The sequence below is a fragment of the Saccopteryx leptura genome, chromosome 5 (genome assembly GCF_036850995.1).
Source record: "Saccopteryx leptura isolate mSacLep1 chromosome 5, mSacLep1_pri_phased_curated, whole genome shotgun sequence".
Lineage (NCBI taxonomy): Eukaryota > Metazoa > Chordata > Mammalia > Chiroptera > Emballonuridae > Saccopteryx > Saccopteryx leptura.
The window spans coordinates 143148918-143165139 of NC_089507.1; the positions used below are offsets into that span (position 1 = coordinate 143148918).

The following is a 16222-nucleotide window of genomic DNA, read 5'->3' on the forward strand; positions in this document are numbered from 1 at the left end:
CAGAGACCCACTTGGAAAGCCTACCAGGGGCCAATGCTCTGCTTATCTGGGGCCTTTGCTCTTTTGCTCAGCAACCAAGCTCTTTTTATTGCCTTAGGTGGAGGCCGTGGAGCCGTCCTCAGTGCACGGGGCCAACTTGCTCCAATTGAGCCATGGCTGCAGAAGGGGAAGAGAGAGATAGAAATGAAGGAGAGGGTGAAGGGCGGAGAAGCAGATGGGCACATCTCCTGTGTGCCCTGACCCGGAATCAAACCCGGGACATGCACATGCCGGGCCAACGCTCTACCACTGAGCCAACCAGCCAGGGCTGTTTGTATATTTTAGGTGTGCTTTTTTCTGATTGGATCGACAGAAACCTCCAACCCTATGCATTTTCTACCACTTTAACTGTGTTGTACACACACATGTGTACACATGCACACACACAGACACACACTATTATGGTTAGTTACATTAATTCCTTTTCCTGGAAGTAGACAGAATTTACAATTGTATGTAGTGCACAGGGCTCATTGGCGGCTCAGGCAATCACTGAAGCAAGCCCTTCAGCTCTGGCTCCTGCAAACCCCATCCTCTGCCCAGCCCGTGGTGGGGGTTTCACACCCAGAGCCAGGGTACCCTCTGCGTAGGTGTCTGTCATTCATGGGCTGAGGGAAAACAAAAACCAACTACTGTACTGCCTGCTTCCTGCTGTCCCTGCAGAGGGCTGGCTTCCCATCCTCCAGCGGGGGCAGCTGGTCCACACTGTTCTGTTCTCATTATCACCCTTCCTCGCTCAAATGAGAAAAATATTTCCTGGATGACTGAGCTGGGTTTCTAAATCCGTCTTTTTGCTCCAACTGGAGTAGGAGTGGTTTACCCTCTCCCCTGCCTGTCTCTCCGCAGAAACTGCAGGCAGCTCCATTTCAGGTGCGGCCTCTGTCCTGCCGGGTTGTGTTCTGAGATACAACTCCAAGGAAGCTCAGAAGAGCTAATATTTGACAGTGTCTGGACACTTATGTTTCCCATCTTTGTGCAAAGCCCTAATTCAACGGGGAACTTACCAAGCTACTATGACGTGTTAGGTGAGAGGAACCGCAAGTCTTCTTGGGGACAAAGCAGAAACTGGTGGGCTGAGAAGGGTGCAGGTTGAAGCGGACAGATGGTATCCTCCCGAGGACACGTCTAGCTTAGGGGTAGGGGGTCAGGAGTGCATTCCTAGACACTGCCCTAGGCCGCACACCACGTAAGTGTGGGTGACCGGCGTCCCCGCCCCCTGCCTGCCAGACCTCTGTCCTCCAGTTTATCATGGGGAAGGCGGAACAACAACAACAACAAAAAAGTAGTTTGCTCTAGAAGGATGAAATGGTTCTTCTGTAAACAGGCCCAGAATCCCACTTTAATATGAAAAACCAAAATGAATTCTTTAGTTTCTCCCCTCCTGGGGCACCTAAGCACCTGTCACGAAGGAAATGCCTAAACTCCCAGGTGCTGAAATCTCAGTGCAGGAGCAGCGACATGGAGGGTTCTGAGGAGTTTGAGACACCACAGTGAATGGAATTCAACTCAGAGCTGCCTCTGTGGGGCCGTGGCTTGGGGCGGGGATGTCTGCTTTTCCTGCGGGTCAGGCAGTGAGTGTCCTGGCCACGGCCACCTCTGCACAGAAAGGGTTACTGGACCAGAGGCTCCCTGAGGAAACGACTGGCCAATAAGCACCCTACCCCCTCTGGGCAGAATCATTGACTGGCCTGGCCTGTGGGGTCCTGCTTCTGATGACAAAGGTGTGAAGAGGAGGCCTCCAGCGCCCATTAATGGGCTGCAAGTCACATGCAGCAGCCATGCCAGGGATCGATTTCTTTCTCGGTTATAAATTGCAAATGAAGACATCCTGACATGCGAAGGAACGCCCTGGGACGGGGCGCTGAAGAGAGGCTGAACTGCAGTTTGTACCAGCGGCACGGGGGGGGGGGGCAGCAGGGGAGAAGCCTCCACCCAGGGACATCAGAGGGTGGAGGGTTATTTCTGAATGAAGTACTGTGCATTCAAATTACATGTCAGATACAATTAGCATGGACTGACACCTCCTGCCCTGGGGTGTGCCCAGCGCACCCTAGCCTGGGTAACTACTGCGCCTCGCAGGTGTGGTGGGGAGGGGCAAGAGCCCCGTTGTGGGGGTGAGTTTCGTGAAGGGGGCACCCCGAGCACTGCTGCAGCAGGTGAGACCATGGGGAGAACGCATCTCTTCCTTCCCCGGGGCAGCTCCACGGGGGATGGGGAAGGTGCCGCCCGCTTGGGCTTCTGCGAGGTAGGGGGCTGGCAGAACCCACAAGCACGCAACCCTTTCCCACAGAGAGGCTGGCGAGGCTGCGGAGGAAGGGAAGGGGACCCAGGGGAGGCACAACTGCCTGTCCCTGCCTGTGAACGACAGGGCTCTGCCGCCATGCTGACTCTATATCCTGCTGGCAAATCCGGCTCTGGCTCTGCAAGGCTTCCAAGCCCATGTCCTGACCAGAGAGGTTCAGATGTGCTCAGATAGACTCCAGCTTCTGGGCCACCAAGCACTGGGAGCTCCCCACAGAGCAGCGCCTGAGCTGGGGTCACCTGTCCCGCCCTCACTAAGGGGGGGGACACCCACGGCCTCCTGCCTGTCCCTTCAGTGCCTGGGCTTGCCATCTGCTTCCAGGGCAGAGACACCAAAGCAAAGGGCAGAGACAATAACGTGTGTCTCCAGCAGGGGACCGTATTGGAGGGACTCCCCTGAATCTAACCTGACTGCCTTCCCTGGAAGGAGCAGGCCTCTAGACTTTGGAAAGATCTTTAAGAGCCAAAGAAGTGACTTGTGAGCAGTGGGGTCCGGGCACTACAATGTGGGCACAGGGACGTGGCAGGGCAGATCTCCAGGCACTGTGATGCAGGCATGGGGACATGGCAGGCTACGGTCCCCTCAGACATTCTTGTAGGGACAGTCCTTCCCGGAAAGCCTGTCCCTCCCCCAGGTCATGGGGCCACCAGTCACAAAGGAGGCACAGGGCTTGCAGGAAGGGGTGTGGGGGCAGAATGTCGGGTCTGGCCTGTGTCACACACACTGTGGCCTGGATGACAATGACAGTTGACTCTCTGCTCTAGTCTCTGAGACCAGTGAGGAGGTGAGCAGCAGCCATGTCCCCAGAGCCCCAGAGCACGGCTCCTTGGCCAGAGTGGGTGTGGAGTCCTCAGCTGCAGGGTCTCCACCCCAGGGCTCCCTTCAGCAGTGGCTCCTGATGCCCCTCTTGGCCGGGACCCCTAACTTCATCTCAGCTGTACGCTGGACAGTGGGGTCAGTGCCCTGCCCTGTGACAACTGTTTGCAGATTAAAATCTGTTTCAAGTCTTAACTGGCAGGTTCCTCCTCGTCAAGAACTGACTTCTCACTTGGATGGGAATGGCTATAGCGAGTTCTCTCTCCTGCCGCGTGAAGTCACATCCAGAGCCTATGGTAGGGAGGGCTGGACACCATGCAAGAGCTTGATTTGTGCTAGGGGAGGGTGCACCCTGAACCAGCGACCCAGCGCGCTCAGCCCCGACCAGGCTTCCTCCCATCATCACAGATCTGGCCTCTGACATGCAGTGGTGGAGTTTGTGGCGCCCGTATGTTGTGAGTACAGGGAGGGGGCTCAAATGGGAGCAGGGCTGGCCCCATGTCAGCTGTTGGTTGTGTTTTATGCAGGACACACAGGAGGCTCAGTGGAGAGCATGTGGACTGAGAGACGTGGCCGTGGGAAGCATGTCCCCAACCCCCACTCAGCGCTGCCATGGAGCAGCAGGGACACAACTGCTGCAATGAGTTGCGGACATGAATGTGGCAGCCGGTGGGTGCTTTGATACCAAAATCAACCAAAACAAAATACGCAGGTGGAACCACCCTGGCCTGAGGTGCAGGCCTCTGTCAAGTCCCTAAATTGTTGCTGCTTCAAATCCAGACTGTGGAAGGTGCGCAGACCACTTACAGTAAACAGTGTCCCAGCTCCTCCACGGGGCTCGCTTGCATGGTTTTGTGCAACACGAGCGTGTGGCCTGATGCCTGGCACCGTGCATGTCACACACGCATTCTACAAGGCTCTTTTTGGGAGCAGTGACCCCACCACAGGGACAGCACGGCTCTGGCCTGGATGCTCAGCATCCCCAGCCACACAGAACACACACCCGCGTGGAGACTCATGGGTTCATGGAGATGCTTGGGGCCGATGCACCAGCGGGGGTGACCACCCTTCTCCAAGTGTTTCAGCTAGGACAGGAAAGCAGTTAAAAAATAAACATAAAAACATCAACCACAAGAAAAATCATTTGGAAATGATAGTGATTTCCTTAGAACGCTAAAAATGTGTAACTTATCTAGCTCTCACCATTCTGCTGGGGGTGGGGGAGTTTCCACCCAAGTGCAGTGTCTCCTTGTGGTAAACACGGGAAGTGATCAGAGCCCAGGGCCACCTACTCAGGGCACAGAGAGCAGAGCTCCCTGGGAGAAACCACTCCGAAACACGTCTCTGAGCCAGACATTTCCGGCCCTGACCCCATTTGTCAGCACACAATTACTGTCACTGTTGTGCCATCAGGCGCGAGGTGATGTGTGCCCATCAGCACACAAAAAAATGGCCATAAAGTTGGCATAATTTTTCACAATTGTCTTCATTAGCCAATGCGGGAGGAAGAGTTTGCCCGCGCCTTGCCATCGTCATGACAACGTTCCCCGAGCCGGCTGCCCAGTGTCCACCCGAGAGGAGAGGCTGAATGTCCCCATTATTCCTCCAGCACGCAGCACCCGTGCCAAGGGGAAGACATGCCACACGGCCGGTGATTTATCCCCTGCGGCCCTCCTGATGTCCTGGCACGGGGTTCGGGCTGGTGGCGCGGGGCTGATTTCACAGTTTAATTACTGCTAATCTGAAGTGGGCAGTGCCAAGGAGCCACCAGTGCCCAGCAACAGGCAGCACTGCCCAGCGACCCCACACCCCTCTGCTCCTGCCCCACAGTGCCAGCTGGCTTGAGGAGGCCGTGCTGAGTTCTAGGTGTCACAGGTGACTCAGCACACGTGGAAACATGGAGGTTGGAGGACTGTCCAGCTCACCAGGTATCATGATGACATCAGGGAGTGAACACAAAAGTATGAAGGTCTGGGAAGCCCCCCAAGGGGCCTTACAAGGACTGTCTGGGTTCTGGTGGACCCCAGATCTTCAGCAGACCTGGGGCACAGAAAGCATGGTGTTAGCCTTGGTTCTGTGAACACCGCCACATGCAACACCTCCCCTTGGATTTCTGAACAGCAAAACTAACTCGCCTCCACTGCCCCAAATGGGCTCCCCTTTCAGGGCTGTGTGCTTGGGCCTGAGGGGCATCCTGTCTCTCCTGCCTCCTACCCCACCCGTTCTCTCCTCTGTAGTCCCGCGACTTTGCATCTTAGATACTCACTGCCACACCAGCCCACATGCAGTCCATGGAGACCCCCGCCAGCCGGCCTCCCTCCACTCTGCCAGCCCCCCACCCTATTTAATCTTCCATAACCAGCCAGATAGTGTGACCCGCGGCAGACTGCTGTTGTCTGGCTTGATGCTGCAGCGGGTCACTGCTGCTTTGGGGATGAAGAGCCTGCACCCCAGCATGGCCCACAGAGACACTAAGACCTGCAGAGCCGCCCCGGCCCCAGCCCTTTGTGTCACTGTGCCCCCTGGGCCTCACCGGCCCCGCGTGTGGACATGGCAGGTCTCCGCAGACGCCGCCTTCCATCTAGGACACTGGACTCCCCTCCTGGCATCTCCTGTTGGCGCCAACCTCAACTCTGCCCCTCGTGTGGTCCAGTCAGAGCATCTGGCCCCAGATGGAGGCTCCTACCCTGAGTGCTCAGCGTGGGCCTGGCCCTCGTCACTGGGCCCAGGACAGGTGACACTCAGTGACGCTGGTGAATCACCACCAAGCACGCACCTCACCCTGCATCAGTTGAAAGCCCACGTCGGCTATCTGACAGGCATAATATGCAGTGGTCTTCCCAGATCCTCAGCCCACATTAATGCTCACTTACCCATTCGTGCACTAAAGGTAACTTAGCTCTCCTCTCATTGGACGAAAGGCAGCTTACAATAAAATGGAAAAGTGTAAATGAAAATCAGTCTGGGGAGATGTTGGTAAAAACAGAAAGCCTAGGTGGAAGGTCAGAGGGCAGACTGCACACCCCGTCCTCTGTCAGTTCCACTTGGAATTTGCCCTGAGCTTCCAGGGGCCCAAAGTAGAAACAAGAGATGACTAGCCTCAGGATTCATGTGTCTGCAGGAAAAATGCAGAACATTTCTGTTTCAGTGCTCCCTGTCCTCAGGGGTGGCCCTGTAACTGATGGGGGGGTCCCTCAGAAAGAGTTGGGACAGGACACCACATCACATCGTGTGGGAAGGGCCCAAGCTGCCGTTCCATCCCAAGAGGCATGTCTGGTCCCATATCTGACCAGGGGAACCCAAGCCCGGGGGATTGAGAAGATGTGCCCCCTCAGAGAGTTCATTTAAAACAAGCCTGCCAACTGGGGTCTCATATACATGGTGTGGCTGCAGTTTGTGGTTTTATTTTTTGGCAACATGTTTGACGACTCAAGAAAAGTCTTGCTCCCTACCCCCGCACAGTCGGTAATTTAGACGTCACGTTCTGCTGCCTTCATGCTATTTGTTTAGTCCCTTGAGCTTGATGTCAGAAACACCCTGAGCCTGAGCTCAGCTTTAGGGCAGGGTCTGTGCAGACTGATGTGAACGTGGTCCCTGCTGGTGTGACTGGACCAGTCATGGCGTGTGGCATTGTTATCACGAGCTCTGCTACTTGTGACAATGCTATACATCCCTTGCAGCAACATCTACAGAAACCAAAATTTCAATTAAACGTCCTCTGTATTGAGGTGTTAGTCCCCTCCCCCCCCCGCAATCTGTCCTGCCCCCATTCACTCCAAGGCTCTGCCTCAAAGATTGTGGGGATTGAGGCAGGAAGCTCATTTCTTTCCATTTCCTCAAGCAGCATGCAAGCGTTCCACACGCACGCTTGGCTCCTCCTCTGAAGAGGTGAGGGGGTGCAGTGGGCGGTGCTTTCCCAGGACATAGATCCAAAGGCTCTCTCTCAGCACTTCCCTGTACCCCACGTGCCCCCCCCCCCCAGCTACAGCAAACTGACTTCCTGGCAGAGCTGCTGGTTAGCTCACCTGGAGTTTACCTTCAGGTTGGGGACTGAGGAGGTGACTCATGTCTGCCCCCTGCCCCCCAGGGAGCCAGGTGCCCGCTGGACCAGCAGTGTCAGCAAAGTCCCATCTTTTGGCACACTTGCCCTTGGACACGAACACAGTGCTGTTCTGTGGGGCAGCAGCCACATGGACAGGGACCGAGTCTGTGGTCAGTGGCCCTGGCCAAGCTCCCGGCCAGCCAGCTCTAATGTGTCAGCTGTGAGAATGAGCAGTCTTGGGAGTGACCCTCCAGCCCTAGTGGGTTCACTTGCTGGTGTCAGGAGAGTGGAGGGGCTGTAACCACTGCTCTGCTCAAATCAAAGAAATGTGAGTAAAACGGCCATTCTGGGAGCCCGAGCTCTGGGACCATTTGTTACGCAGCACTGACAGGTCGCTGGGCTGCCTGCCTGTCTCCCCCGCCCACATCCTCCTCACTGTCACACAACCCACAGCTGGGCCACAGGAAGGCCTCCTGCACAGCTCGGTTCATGGACACTCAATATGTCCCTCTGCAAAGTGCTAAACCTGGGTACTGACAGAGGAGCGGGACACAGCCCTGCCCTCAGAACTCATGACTGAATGGAAGAGAAAGACACCACACAGCAAGAGCTGCTGGCACAGCATAGGGGACAGAGACAGAGGGGGACAGAGATGGAAACAGAGAGAGACACAGACGGGGCAGGGAAATTCCTTTGAGGAGGCTCAGGATGGCTCCACCCCCCACAGAGAAGCTGGATTAGGACAGACAGAAGTAATAATGTAAAGTGAACAGTTGATGAACACCCACTATGTGCTTGCCAGGCAAGCTGCTGAGCACTTGGTAGTATGACTCATAAATGATCTCAGTGCTCTTAGGATAGCATTCTTGTTAATATTCCCAAGTTAGATGAGAAAGCGGGCTGAGAGCACACCTGAGCCCAGGACCATGCTGTCCACCCACGGGGCCCAAGGAGGCTGGAGAGGGGTCAGCAGGGGAGGGAGGAGGCTGTGCTCGGAGGAGGCCCGCCCGGCTGTGCAGAGGAGTGCTCTGCCCATGGTGCGGAGGCGCTGGTAACATCGGTCCACAGGGACTTCTCCAAGGCTGCTGGCTACTGTCTGAGGTCTGTCCTCCTGGAGACAGCTCAAAGCGCATGGGAACAGATGATGTTCCCACCGGCACATGCAGAGACCCGTGTGAGCAGCACTGGGTGAGTGGCCTATAGGAGCCTCCAAGGACAACCTGAGTGTTCAGAAGGACCGCCTGCATTTCCTCCAGCCCCGGGCAGCGATGTGCTAGACCAGGACTTCCCTAGAGCTTGAGCCGCTGTCCATCTCTGCCTCTACCCCATCCAGGGTGAGAGACAGAAAGGCCAGGGGCACCAGATGGTGGGGGCAGGGAAGGTGTCACAGCTGATACGGCACAGGCTTAGCATTGAGGACCACCGCGGGGGTGGGGTGGGTGGGGCCGGAACCTGGCTGCGACTCGGACCCTGTGGAGGGCGCGCGCTCCAGGAGAGGAGTCACCGAGGCTTGAATGATGGGGTTGAGGACAGTGGAGTCAGAGGCCCTGTGGAGTAATGGGCCACCAGAGGAGGCTTCACTCTGTAGATGACAGTCACTGAAAAATTCTGATGAGGACAGGAATGGAAGCGAAGTCAGGGAAGAGCAGAAGCTCTCCTGTACCCTAACGGCTCCCAGCACCGCTGATGGCCAGAAACCCCCCATGTCCTGGGGAAAGGCTTTGTGGAAGGCGCACAGCCTGAGATGATGTCACTCCCAGCAGTACTGCCGGGTGAGCCATGCCCTCATGGAGCCGGGCGTGCAGATGGCCCCTTGCCATCCACTGATGTGGGAGCCAGCACTCTCGAGGGACAGTGCCGCTGCAGCCCCCACAAGCACTTTGTGTCCAGCAGAATTCATAAGCTGTACTGGCTGGCTCAACCCACTCACCTCTGCTGGCCCGCATGCTGCCTTGGTCTCACAGGACACAATGGGGACAGCGGAGGCACAGCCACCATGGTGTGGGCCCCAGGAGTGACCACGTCCTGAGGCACAAATGGAGACTAACTGTGACCCTGATTTCCAGAGACCAGAGATGGCATTTCCTTCCATGTCTGAAGGGGGGGAACAGTTAGGGTCTAGGGGGACATTTATCCATAGATGTTAGTTCACGGGGACAATGAGCTCTGGGACAGCGTGGTGGCTGTTTCATCCACCCCCTCCCATGTGGGCAGTGTGACCCTGGGCTTGAGTTGGGTGGAGAGTCGCAGGACTGACGTTTGCCCACAGAGCAACCTCTTTCTGGGCCTGGCAGCCTGAGCTGGAGGGAAGGTCGCCCCTGTTGAAGCCTCCTTGCTCTGCCAACCAACCTGCCTGTTCACCCCACTTCCCTACAGTGAGTTCTTCTCCACCTGCTCCTGCTTCGGATGAACCCCAATATACAAGCATGTTGTGGAGATACCTGCTGACCTCACAGACAGAGAGGTCTCCTTGTGGTAGCAGCCGGTTTCCTCTGCACTAAGCTCAGATTTGTCCTGCCTGACACACCATACAGGTGTGGGTTTATTGTCATATAATCAAAGTGGGCAAATAGCCAACCCATCCTGACCAGGACTCAACAGAACTTCTTTGAATAACAGACATGAACATTTTATGAGTCAGAGTTCTGATGTCATGGCTCTTCGAGGGTCCTCGTGCCACCATGAGCTTCTCTGTGACCCGTTCCAGTAACCACAGCCAATGGCACTCTGCCAGGCCTGGCCTGGTCACTGTGGCCTGAGGCATTAGGCTGAGATGGGGTTGGACTGACCTGAGCAGGGATGATGACAGTTCAGAGCTGGGACCAAACACAGCTGATTGGTTCATGCAAGAATTAAACTCATGTCTTGGGTGAAACCTCATCTCCTCGGGTTTTCTTGTCCTGGTTCTTGTCCCATGAAGAGCAGGGCAAGCAGCTCACCTGGGGAGGCTGGTCCCCCTGACCGTGTGTCTCCCCGCCCCGCCCCAGTTCCCACTCTGCTCTCACTCCTTCTCGAGTCATCTGACTTAACAGCATTCAAATTACTCTGCTCTTTTGGCCTCAGCAACCTTGCTAGGCTCCAGGCCAGTCCCTGGGCCCCTTCGGGTTAGCGGGAATTAAAGTCCTGAGAAGTGCATCCATCATTGGCTTGGCATTAGGAAATGGCTTCTCCACACCCGCCCAGCACCTCGGGTGGATGCAGGGACCCACGGGAGGCCCCACAACTCAGCTGTTTCCCTCCAGGCCATACCCCTCACAGATGCGCTTCTGTGCACGGAGAGCAGAAGCCGTCTAGTGTGCGGACTTCTCACTGTCCCGTTGTCCACAGGGAACAGGCCCTGCTAGTCATCCAGAGGTGCTGGTGGAGGGGCCCTGACCATAGGGCCGTCGTCACTGCTGAGCAGCTCAAAGTCAGGTGGACAAGTTCAGAGCTGGGACCAAACACAGCTGATTGGTTCACGCAAGAATTAAACTCATGACCCAGGGCTCCAACTGCCAAGTGAAGTGGATCTAGACTCCAGCATCTGTTATGTAGGGGGTGCAGGGTGGGGGTATAATCAGTCACAGGAAGGCCCTGGGGGTGAACCTGGCATAGAAATGGAAATGTGGGTGAGGATCGGCCCGGAACGTGTGTCTCTCATGGTTCCGAATTTCATACAGTTGCTCGGGGCTGATGGTTGCTCAGGGTCAGCCTGTGCATCACACACCCAGGTGTTGTTGTTGACGACCCAACAGAGACAGAGGGAATAATCTGAGAGAAACCGCCTGAAAACTCACACAAGGATCGCATCCTAACCTCTCCCAGGTGTCCTCTGAAGACAGGAACAGTTGTCTGCACTCAGAGATCACTGGGAAAAGGGACCCCCAGAGAATGATCACTGGCCCCCGTCTGCACTCAGGACGTGGTTCTGTCACAGAACGTCCGGCTCAGAGAGCGGTCAAAGGACAGTGGGCCAGGAGGGGAAGACTGTGTTTCCCTTCCTCACAGAGGGGTGGTGTTGGGATGATGACTTTGTGGGCAGGGCAAGGGCTGTGTGAGAGGCGCTGGAGCACACGGGCTCTGTGTGATCCCATGGCTACGATGGGGCATAGAAGGGACTTCCCACAGGACATAGAAGCGGCCTGGGGTTTCACCCAGTGATATGGAAAATAACTCACCCCATGCATGTGTAAGCCTCGTGCTACTCAGAGCTGCTTGGACTGAGATGAGTGAACAGGTGACATGACAAAACATGATCTATTTTTCATGCAGAAGCCTTAGAAGATTAATATTTCCAATATACAAAAGGTTTTTACAAGTCAGTTAGGAAAAATAAAGAAAAGTGAGCATGGACCCAGGTAAATCATAGAAGATGTCCATGTGGAAATTAATGTTCGACTTGGTAATAATTAAAAATAAAAAAATTAAGTAACGTGTTTCCTGTCATATTGGCAAAAGTCAAAAAGCTTGATAATACCTTTTTTCCATATACTGCTATTATGTGCATGAATTGGTTAAGCCCTTTTGGAGGGTAATTTGGCAATAAAGATACACATACCCGATGAGTGAAAAATCCCATTTCTTATAATCTAATTTACAAAAGTTATAGCATTAATGCATACATTCAGGCAACAATAACAACCCCAGCATTGTCTGCAGAGCAAACAGACACAGAGGAGACCAGTCGTCACTGAGGGTGTCTGAACGCTTTGTGTTGTGGAGAAAGCAGAGGCTGTGTCCCAGTCAGTGCGGTTAGTGTTGTAAGCTAGCGACTGCCATCTGGCTTCCTCTCACAGCACACAAACTAATTACTAAAATTCTTCAGGCCCTGGCCGGTTGGCTCAGCGGTAGAGTGTCGGCCTGGTGTGTGGGGGACCCGGGTTCGATTCCCGGCCAGGGCACATAGGAGAAGCGCCCATTTGCTTCTCCACCCCCCCCTCCTTCCTCTCTGTCTCTCTCTTCCCCTCCCGCAGCCAAGGCTCCATTGGAGCAAAGATGGCCCGGGCGCTGGGGATGGCTCCTTGGCCTCTGCCCCAGGCGCTAGAGTGGTTCTGGTCGCGGCAGAGCGACGCCCCGGAGGGGCAGAGCATCGCCCCCTGGTGGGCAGAGCATCGCCCCTGGTGGGCGTGCCGGGTGGATCCCGGTTGGGCGCATGTGGGAGTCTGTCTGACTGTCTCTCCCTGTTTCCAGCTTCAGAAAAATACAAAATAAATAAATAAATAAATAAATAAATAAATAAATAAATTCTTCAGCACACCAAAAAATACATATAACATCTTTTGCCGATATGACAAAAAAAAATAGGTATAATTTCGATTCATCCACATTGGACAGCTATTGTAGTGTTGGCTGTGGTCATTTTTTTAACAATGTAAAGGAAGAGAGGTCAGTGTCCCTGACTAAATAGTCAGGTATTGTGTGTTTAAAAAATTTTTGCTGCAAGCTGATTGAAAATCGCTGGTGTTAAGCAAATCATGGAACAAGAGCCAATCCTCAAGTTCACGTTTGAAAAGAAAAGAGAGCAAAGTCCAACAAGGAATCTCACACACACACAAGGACGAGTGGGTATGGGAGTGGGAGCCAGACCCAGCTTCCTGGGTGTGGGGAGGGGCTGGCGAGGGAGTATGCCCAAGGCAGGCAGGAAGGGCTACTGGACACTCCCTTTTTGTTTGTGCTTGTCTGGTTTCTGAACAAAGAAAAAGCCCCCTTGCTTGCCAGGCCGTGGGCAGTGAAGACTGAGGCCAATTGAGTGGACTGGGGGGGGGGTCCAGTGAGAGGGAAGCCCGTCTTCATGGAGGAGCTGGGGAGACACCTGGCGTGGAAGGGGGTGGGCACAGGCAGGTGGCACAGAGGTGTACACCTGCTGGCGCCAAGCCCACGTCTCCATGCGGGGTGTCCGAGGACCCACTTTCTCCTCCTCCCGTCCCTGTCTCCAACACTGACCCATGCGCGGGGTCGAAAGGGATGGAAGCATCACTGTGGGCTTTCCTCGTCCCCCTAGAGTTGTCCTTTTAGCCAAGAGTGTCCTCTGGGTTTTTGTATTTATTTAGTAACAAAACGAGGTTCAGCTGTAACTTTGCTCAGAACTTCTACAATCCCTACATCTGCCACACTGAAAACACAAGCCATTATTCTAGAGTTCCTGCTGCTGGGCCATTTTGCCCTCCAGCACAAGTGGGGTTGCCAGGGAATGGGGCAGGGGTCCGGCCAGGGCCACTGAGAGGTCTCTGCTCCTCCCCAACCTCCCAACCCGCTCTGCAGCACCTTGGACAGGGCCCTGGCATCTCAGGTGCGAGTGAGCCTGTGCTGTTTTCTGCTGTCACCTGGGGAGGGGCCATGGCCCCTGGACCATAGGAAAGGCAGTGGTGCCCATGCATGGGCACTTCTGATTCCTAAGCTTTACACTTTAAAGCATCGCCGGTCATTTAACACGAGAGATCGATGAACGTTCCCTTTTAACTTCAGAGCTCAGCCAGCCAGATCAATTTCTCTGCCGTGCTCATGTGGCCACTGATGCAGTTTCAAAACTCATCTCTTCTTCTAAAGCAGAGGCTAGGGACCTTGATTTGGGATTAATCAACAGCGATGAGCTTAAATAAATGAGATAAATTTTTTCTAAAGATCTCTTAGGGCTTTTCCCCAAATGAACCAAGCCCCTCTTTGGTGGTATGCTGGGTAGGGTGAGGTGGCTGGGTCTGCATTTAGAGTGAACATCGCAGGTACACAAAGATGGCTGGTTTTCTAGAGATGTTTGGCTGGTACTTCACGTGGGACTCCATTGTCACTGTCCACACTGAGGAAGAGGGTGGTGATGGTTTACTCGGGGTGCCCGGGCTCCCCACAGGGCAAGCCCTGCAGACAGCGTGTGTCTGGAGGTGGAATTTCACCCTTACTCTTTCAGACGGGTGACAATCACAGAAATGGAAATTTGGGGAGGAAAGGATCTGAGGGGTCACCCAGTCTAACCCTTTCGTTTTGAATCCCTGTTGGGGCTGGGATGGGGGGCTTGTAGTTGGCCCCCCTCTGGTGGACAGAGCAGATGCCATCACACAAGGGGACCGGACGGTGGCTACTGCACAGCCTTTGAGCAACTGGTGAGCAGCCTAAGCCTTGAGGACACACATCACGGCAAGCCCCTGGCCCTGGTGCTGAGCCCTGGCAGCACCCCCTGATGTCAGACCTGTGCTTGTGCATGGCATCCACTCCATGAACGCCCGGGAAAAACAGAATAGGCAAAGTGGGCTCTGACAGTTTCTGGTTTTTATCATGTGACTCACAGTGAGGAGCCGGAAGACAAACATGCGGTGGGTTCTGTGACCACCTTGCCAGCAGATGGCTGTTGCATTTCTTTTCCAGCCAAAGCCTCTTTGAAATATCACAACACATTTGACGTCGGCTCATTATCTGGCCGGAGTGCGTCACTGCCACAACTTCCTACTTAGGATTCCCCAGCGTGCTCCCCTGCAGTGGGTCCTTAGGCTCCACCTCGCACACACCTGGCCCCACCTGGTGGCCGTGGAGCAGCGGGGTGGGCCTAGAGGGGGCACCCAAGCGCTGCCTTTTTCCTAAACCTCCCCAGGAATTCTAGCCGGGTGGAGGCCTTAACTCTTCACTTCTCCCCAAGCCCAGCCACCGCCCAGACTGCTGCTGGCACTAAGCTCCACGTGCTTGGCCTTACGCCCCATCCAGCAGGCTCTGACTTTCACCCATACCTGTGTGGCTAAGGCTGACTGCACGTTGATTCAACAAGTCTGGTGTTACATGATTTTGAGCTATTAATTACTACAAAGCAATTCCTCCCTTACTGATGCCTGGGAATCCCAACAGCAGAGTTCCTGGGCCAGCAAGGAGGTGTGAGGAGGCTGCATGGCCCCAGGGCCCTCAGCCAGCAGGGCTCACCTGCTGACATCCTGTGGTGCCAGCCAGCTGTGCTTGTCTGTGGGTCATGTCCTGCCTGGCAAGTCTCTGGACATTCCAGGTCTCCCAGGACAGACGGCACACAGTGGGACTTACAGAGAACACATATGCTCACCTGGCACCTGAAACAGAGAGTGATTTCAGGGATGTCTGCAGAGCGCCAGAGAGCATCTTGCAGGGTGCAGTGGGTACCATGGGACGAGGGATGGGGGAGCTGCCCGCCTCCAGTTCCTGTACATCCAGGAACCCGCTGTCCTCATGCTACTTGTGCCCATTGCCTATGGTCCAGCAGCCACCTGGCCTCTTAGGAACTGACCCTCTTAGGACATGGTCTCAGCAGGAATGCGCACATGCCCTTGCAGGGGAACAACACTGGGAGACCGAAGTAGTTCCAAGGATCAGACAAGAGGGGGCACCTGAAAGCAGCCAGAAAGGTGTGGGGACATGGTGGGGTGTGCGTGTGTGTGTGACTCTCAGGTGGGGCTCAGGGGAAAGAGGGGAGGGAGTAGGGCACAGGGAAGCACCTTCAGTTCGAGTTCCCTGCCTCAAGGTCTCACCTGCATCACTGCTCACCTTGAAAGTCCCGCCTCCACATCACTCACGAGTGCTGGCCAAGAGTGACACTTTCTATGCTCTCGCCTATCTGTGAAGAAGCAGTTAGACAGGCCAGTCTTGTAACGAGCCCACAGAAGAAAGCCCAATTACTGACTTTCAACCATTGACTTGGACACTTTGGTTATTCAATCAGCTATATGTCTACTTAATTGTACCCACAATTCTGTTCCCCTCAAGAATATGATAAAAGATCTTGTAAATGTCTTTGAAACACCCAAATATCCTAGAGACTTGTCTCATAAATTGAGCACAAGGAAGTGAATCTCTAACACGATCTCAGCCCGCTCTGGTGCCCACACACACGCATTCCCTCCGGGGGCTCACCCACCACCTTTGCTGCGGGTCGTAGTTGTGGTTCCCAACCCTTCCTCCCGTGTGAGAGCGAACGTTCACCTGTCTCTGAGCACAGGCATGTTCTTGGCAGTGTCTGAAAGAGCCCAAGAATCGTCGCAGTATTCTGTCAAGAGCTTACCTCCGTTCCTCGAAGCCCGGCACCCATAGGACAGGAGCCC

General features: G+C 54.8%; 1 protein-coding gene across 2 annotated transcripts in view; it reads right to left on the bottom strand.

The window, feature by feature from the left end:
* Positions 1-16222, bottom strand: part of PTPRN2 (protein tyrosine phosphatase receptor type N2) — a 477946-nt gene that overhangs the window by 103576 nt on the left and 358148 nt on the right. The window lies entirely within an intron of this gene.